Consider the following 8056-nt stretch of genomic DNA (forward strand, 5'->3'; position numbering starts at 1 on the left):
TTATATATATATATATATATATATATATATTTACACACACACACACACACACACACACACACACAGTATATTGTCACCTTTTTTTATTTTTTTATTATTTTTTTTAGCACTTTCATGCATTTTTACATATATTTCAACACACACAGTGTATTGACACCTTTTTATTATTATTATTTTATTTTTTTTTAGCACTTTGATGCATTTCTACATATAATATATTTCAACCATACAAACCCTAAATGTTGTTATTAAAGGCTTATACTCTTTGGAGCCTTGGTGATTCATGTAACTGGTTATTAAAATTTGAACCCAATATCTACTGTCTTAACCTGCTGTAACTTTTGTGTTGTAGGATGAGCAGGTGTGTGTGTGTGTGTATTGGTAGCCCTAGGTTTTGTTTTAACAGGTAACTGTGTTATGTTGCTAAGGACATTGCTAAGACGACCCTCCTAGCCTTAGTTTTATCACTCAGGGGAGTTTGAAGTGGCGGTTGTTATGCCTCTGTTGTTAGAATCGTGGTTTTTCTGTGTATGTGTGACCGTACTTGTTAACTCAGGCACACGATGGTTCAGTAAGTGTGACAAGCCACATAAGGGGAAGCCCCTGGCACCCACTGTGGTCTGGGCCTTTACTTTTAGCGCAGGGCGCAATGTGGTGGTGCCCACACACGTGGCTCCTGCCCCTCTCTGCGATGGGCACTTCCACTTCTGCTAAACGCCACTTCCGCTAACAGTGACACACAAACCAGCGCCCAATTTGGTGTCATCAGCGACCTCACTCACACATTCCTAGTGACATCTGAATGTACACACATCAAACGCAAACCTTTAACCCCAACCCGCACCCTGCTCTTGTTTTGAGGAACCGTGCTCCTCTGTGCAGCGAAATTCTGACGTCACGCCCCCAAGTTTCCCATCTGACACAGGAAGTGACCTGTATCAGTCTGACATTTAGATTTGGTAACACGAGTAACCCTGGCAACAAACCCTCACTTGGCCACCAAACACATCACGATGGGAAATTTGGGTTAGGATTGGGCTGTGAGATTTTGATGTCATCAAGATTGGTCATTTCTTTGTTCTGAGAGTGCGCAAATAGTGCCTAAAGCAATAACCGCTCAGGGCTGCGAATTACAATGATTTATCACTCGAAAGGAGCCTTCGGTCAACTTCGATCTTTAAAAACCACAATAATACACAACTTCAAGTGGTTTATTGCTTTTATATAATGGTAACGATAGCAGTATAATAAAAATAAATGTTATAAATAAATGAATAAATGTTATAAATAGTATGCAGGTATGTATTTATACACACCATTGCTCAATAACAAGCAGTTGTTGGAAAGTTACTTATGAATTAATTTATATACATATATATATATATATATATATATATATATATGTGTGTGTGTGTGTGTGTGTGTGTGTGTGTGTGTGTGTGTGTGTGTGTGTGTGTGTGTGGATAAAATAGACTAATAGAATTTAAAGTTTATTGAACAATGTAAATTTAAATGAAACAAATTTAAAATATTTTTTTTCAACAGTATTTAATGAATATGTAGTTGTTGAAAATGTATTTATTCATTCATGTGACAATGCACTCAGTAAAAAACTATTACATATTGGTTGCAACTAAATTTTCAATAAATCAAAATGATATTCAATAAACATTTGTTTATTTACTTATAATGGTTAAACGTTAATGCAACAAATAAAATCAACTAATTATTAAATATTACTATAATAATACTATAAATACTAAAATATTACATGCGGCACGAAAGACAAATGGGAGTGAAAGACATTTAATCTGATGAAAAAAAAATAATATATATATATATATATATATATATATATATATATAATATATATATATATATATATATATATATATATATTCATTTCATCTATAATAACCCGGGGAAGTTTCAGTGTTTGTGGCCACTGCTCTCTAGAGACTTCTGGCAAGCGTTTTCACAGCGTTCTGCATTATTAGGAAGAACTCTGGCTGTGTGGGTGTGTCAGGAATCAGGATCCTGACTACTTTGCAACTTTGTGGTTGATCTACGTCCTGACTATGGTAGCTTTCACTAGTCTGAGGCCCACCAAACCAAACCACACCCACCCACACAAGCAAATACATATGTTCTCAGGAGAAAACATCCACAGCAGTCATTTTGTGGCAGTGTGCATGTGTGTATCTTAAATTGCCTACAAAGGCCCAGGAAACAAAAGGCCGAGTGCTTTCTTTCTTTCTCTCCCTATCACTGATGAATGACGGCATTTGGCAGATTCCCCTGAGAAGCGGCTTTATTGCCAGTAGCGTTGCGTGTTAAGAGTTTATTTAGACGGAGAGTTCGAGGGAGGAAACAAGAGCAGTTGGAGGCGGGGTTTTCATTCGCTGGGATGGATGGATTGATTTTAAATGTGAGTTTGTTATGAAACAAAAACACTGTTTATGTGTTTAGGAGGTTGCAAGCAATCGATGATCTCACTCTGGCGGAGTTCCAAAACGGTTGATACGATAAACGGAACTTAGAACATTCTGTCACTTGCTTAGCAACCGATTTCCGACAAAGTACCTTAATGACTTGCAGTATGTGTAAATATAATGTTAGTTTGAATACGAAGTGTGTGACATCAGTTATGCTGTGTGTAAACTGTGAAGATGCTCATTTAAAGTCATTTAGAAAGGGTACAATCCCATCACAATCATGTTTTCAATAGTAATCTGATTTAGTGTTTGTTTTCGAGGTTGTTTTCATGAAACCCTGGATGAATTTGGCTGCCTCAGAAAGCAGTACCAGGAAACAGATAAAAAAAAAAAAAAAAACTGAAAGAGGAGTGGGTGGATGAGGGAATTTTAGTCCAAACTAGTCCAATCCTTAAAATCCCCTCTTTACTGAACTTCTGTGGAATTCTGGTATTTTGAGTTTACATACAGTTTACCTCCAATGGTTTTCCCCTTACACTTTGTTGTTTTGTATTAGGGATGAGTCATGATGATACGAGATTATACTTTATATATATATATATATATATTAGGGGTTGAATGACTTCAGATTTTTTTAAAAGTTGACTTTTATGTGATGAAATTCGAGTGGAAGTCGACTAGTCACTGATGATGTCATTAATGAACATAAGCCTGGAGCTGTAAAAAAACACCTTGTGCACAGCTATGGCATATGACACAGCTCTGCCCACATGGTTATTGCTCCTGTAACAGCTCATTTTTATCAGTTATTTTGTCTTTGGGTGTTATATTTCTCACAGATTTCTGCTCGTTCTAAATCAGATAACGTTACAGATAAAGTAGCACAGTAAAGATCGCACTCATATGAACATATTAGTGAGAGGGGTTGCGTGTGTGAATTAATGATACCTGGAAGTATTTTTTTCCTCATCGCTGTTGTTGTAATGTCTGGGAACCCAGAATGCGCATCCATTAACAGAAACATATATTAGTTGAACCCAGTTTGTTTTACATGTTATTTATAGCAAATCATATTACAGGTGCTTTGTCAGATTTAAACTGAACCGCGGTCCCAGCGCGTGCCGAACCGTGTGTGGTGAACCGAACGGTTTGGTTTTTTTCAGCGAACCGTGCCACCCCTAATATACAATACAAACAACAACCAGGATATTCTTTAAAATTCCTCTTTTTGTGTCAAAAGAAATACGCTCGAGTTTTAAATTGATGCCGTGTTATAATTTTTTGGTAAAATATACGTTTAACACTTTGGGCCAGATTTACAGCTTGCGCCGGCACAAACCGTCTTTTGGGGTTAAAATTTTACTGTCAGGAATAAAAGTTTACCAAAGATGCACAGTGAAGAATTAGCACCGAAAAGTTGTGGACATGATAGTTTCTGCATCTGACCTTTTATTGAATATGCATTTGTAGGAGCTTCCCTTACAGATGTAAAAGGGAGGCGAATATTAAAATAAATCACGCAACGAGATTTACGGTTTACGTTTGCACTCGTTTAATTACTGGTATTTGCGCCGTTATTGTAATGCCCAAAAAAAGCATGTCTTAAAGCAGGCGGTAATTTCTCATCATTACACATCCATATTTTGTACTATACATTGAAACCGACAAAAATGACAATATTATGAGATGTACTGGAGATTGATTGATTGATTGATTGAATATATTAAATTCTTAAATATATTTTTAATAAATAGTTTTATTTATTTATTATTTAAAAGGTTACTTATTGGAGATTTGTTTAAAATAAAAAATAGTTTAAAGTAAGTCAACAGAAATAACAATAAATAGATTTTGCTGGGCGGAGGCCAGAATAGATTTTTTTATTGACAGGTGAAGATGCTGTTTTTATGAAGATGCTGCTAATTTGCTCTCTTTTCCCTTTTCCCACTCTCATTTTCTCCTCTCTCCCAGCATGTCTTTATTAAACAGGTCAAGGCTAGCTCCTGCAACAATGAGCTGCTTTGTCTGTGTATGCGCGCGCGTGTGTGTGTTTACCTGGCTGGCAGCTGCATGTTTGCAGCCGGGCTTTGGAAGAAGTGTGTGTGTGTGTGTGTGTTGGCGGTGGTATAGTGGAATTTACAGTTTTTTTGAGAATGGATCAGGATGGTGGATGTGTGTGTGTGAAAGTGCTGAGTGAGAACTAAGAGGAGCCCAAGCATTGCGTGAGGAGCAAGCGTGCGAACTTTCAACCCTGGCAGCCGCTGCCGAAGTTTTTGGGATGGAGAACAGCCCAGCGAGGGAGGAGAACAGATAGTCAGGGAGGCAAAGGAGGCGGGAGAGGAAAGGGGTTGGGGAAGAAGGGTTTGGTTACACGAGGATATGGAGTTTGGTAATTAAGAGCAGCAGGGAAGCGAACGGCGAGCGAACCTGCCAAGAGAAAGAGAGCTCGCATTTCAGCCGCATTTTCCATTTCGACATGTGGTCAAGCACGTTTTCTGGCACTCATCCTTTATCTCTCCCCGTTTCGTGCCATGAGGTGATTTACAGTAGAAAACGATCGTCCGGTCGACTCAAGTCCTGCCAAAACGGCAACGTTCACTGCAAAAAATGCAATGGCTTGTCTGACGTTCACGAAAAGTTTTGGAAAGATATTAATAACATGCAAAAAATAGCAAAAAACAAGACCTGACTCGACACCCGTCGATCGCAGTGTTTCTGTTGGGTTTAGTTGCCAGCACTGATACGCTCTTGGCCCCGTCCCAATCCAATATCTGTCCATCTCTAGCTTGCTCTCGGAGGCACAGGCCGCTGCTTGCCCTTGTTTTGTTCTCTCGCCCGTTTTTGTTGGGTTGATGTTGGCTTTGGCTCGCAGTGCTGAGTGTAATGTTGGCCGTTCATTACTGAGTCTGACGCGCATGTAAACTTACCTCCAGCTATGTTCGCCTGTAAATTCATACACACACAGCCGAGATTCTTTCATGCCTACTTTACACATCCATCGGCTGGAAAATTGTCTAGATTATTGTATAAACAGATGATTTTAGTAGGTCACATTAATTTGGACTTTTCCTTAAGTGACAAACAGTCACTTAGTCGACTAGTAAACTCTTTGTCCACTTGAAAGGGATATCACATCTCATTTTACTTCTGTGATATATTTTCGAATAAAAAATGATGTATATAATGGAATTTGAATGGTGTTTAATGGACTTCATTCAACATTATGAACAGTTTCGGGACAGATATTATTATTATTATTTTTGGTCGTTCTTTATTTTAAGGTCCAATACACTTACACAATAAACTTGTGGCAATTACAATCTCAAGACGAAACTACAAAATCAGCTGTAGGCATTAAAAATGCAATGTTGGTATGAAAAAAAAATTATTTTTTTTTTAAATATGATGCTTTGTGCACCTCTACATTGAATCAACCAGTGCCCTGAATTTGAAGTGGATCTAACAAATTTTTTTAACAAGGAAAGATGCAAATATTTAGGAAATATTTTAATTAATCATTTTATTTTATTTCATTTATTAGCACATTTTTTTTATTCATGTTTTTTGTTGCATTTATTTGTTGAACACATGGTTGATCTACCTTTTTTTTTCTAAGAAAGACTAGTTAGCATGTAGAAATTATTGCATATAAAATTTTATTTTATTATTTCATTCACATTTTGTGTGTTTGTTTGTTTTAAACCATGTATCTACCTTTTTGTTTGTTTGTTTGTTTTTAAACAAGACATTACACGCAAACATTGTTTAATTCTATTTTGTTTACATTTTTAGCATTTTGTTTTTATTTTGTTTTGTTTGTTTAATTGTTTAAAAATTATAGTGGATCTACTTGTTTTTCATATAAAGGCATTGAAACATTTAATAAATATTTTGGTTAATATATTTTAGTTGCAGATCCTTTTTTATGTTTGTTTGTTTTGGTTTTGTTCTTTTTTTCATTTGTTTTTGATTTTATATTTAGCAATTCATTTAAATTTTTGTTTGTTTGTTTGTTTAGCCATGTTGCATAGTTTGATTAATTTGTCAGACTATAAAAGTTCTTCAAAATCTCGCCTACTTTATTTCTTTTTTTTTTTTTTTTTCTGTAGACCTAAAACAAAAAACGTTGTTTGTCCTCTATTTCTGTCCCAACATCTCGACAGCAGTGATTGTCCAGCTGGCCGTCTCCTTATCAGTGTAATTGCTGCAAACAAATCTCAGGATGTGGTTTCCCGTTCTGAATGTTGAGTCACCCTAAGATCACTGGATGGAAGATCGTCGGCCTTTTTTTATTCTTCACACACACACAGATTTCCTCCTTGACTCTGTTTTGGCTCCCGTCGACGTTAACACAGAATCAAACTCTGTTAACCTCCTGAACGAATCACCCGACCGTATCCCACCTGACCCCAAACAAACACATGGCAACCTCAGTGAACCACGTCAGTCTGCGCACATTTTGTTCTCGTGAGCTTCTGCTTTTTCAGACATAAATGTAAACACCCAATTTCACTTCTCCAGTGAAACATTCTTGACGGCATATCAGTCTCACATAGATATTTGACGAGAAAAAAATTATCTGACCGACATAGTTTTGTTTAATTTAGCGACATGTTTATCTGAAGCTGAAACTTAACTGCATAGCGCACTATCATCAGCTTGAGAAATGCCTCAGTAAACGCTGGATTTCTGACCGCTGGGTCAGTTTACCCCCAGCCTGCCCTTCATTATGCCTCAGTTACAGTGAACAGAGTCCCATGCACACAAACATGACAGCTAAATGTAAACTGTATGACGTCTCCTGATAGCGCAGCTACACCTCGTTCTGTCTCCAGAGGTCAGGGGTCAAGTCTGTTTGCATGGCCATGAGCTGAGTTCACAGAGGATGGAGTGGTGATTAAAAGTTTTTCTCTCTCTCTCTTTCTCTCTTATATTTATTTTTTTTTGCCATAGTTTATCTGGTCAATAAAATATGATATTTATATGTTCAATAAATAGAAATCATACATATATTTAATAATACCAAAGTTAAAGACGTAATTAAAATATATTCAGAACACACACACACATATATATATATATATATATATATATATATATATATATATATATATATATATATATATATAATATATATATATATATAATATATAAGATTATTCATTATTAATATTATAAATAATAATCTTATTAATAATAAGAAATATAGATAAATATATTTATAAAACACTATGTATACACCACCGGTCCTAAGTTTTGAATATTTATTTATTTATTTATTTATTTATTTATTTATTTATTTATTTATTTATTTATTTATTTATGTCTTATGCTGACCAAGACTGCATTTATTTTATCAAAAATAAAGACCATAATATTGTGAAATATTATTAAAATATCAAATAACAATTTTCAATTTCAGTGTATTTTAAAATGTCATTTATTCATGTGCTGAGCTAAAGCTAAGTTTTCAGTAGTCATTATTCCAGCCTCTGTGTCACATGATCCTTCGGAAATAATTCTAGTATGCTTATTTGCTGCTTTATTATTAGAAATGATAATTTTTTTCTCAATTTGTAATTAATGTTGAAAAATGTTTTTGCTGCATAGTGTTTTATTGG

The sequence above is a fragment of the Carassius auratus genome, unplaced genomic scaffold, assembly GCF_003368295.1.
Source record: "Carassius auratus strain Wakin unplaced genomic scaffold, ASM336829v1 scaf_tig00214365, whole genome shotgun sequence".
Classification (NCBI taxonomy): Eukaryota; Metazoa; Chordata; class Actinopteri; order Cypriniformes; family Cyprinidae; genus Carassius; species Carassius auratus.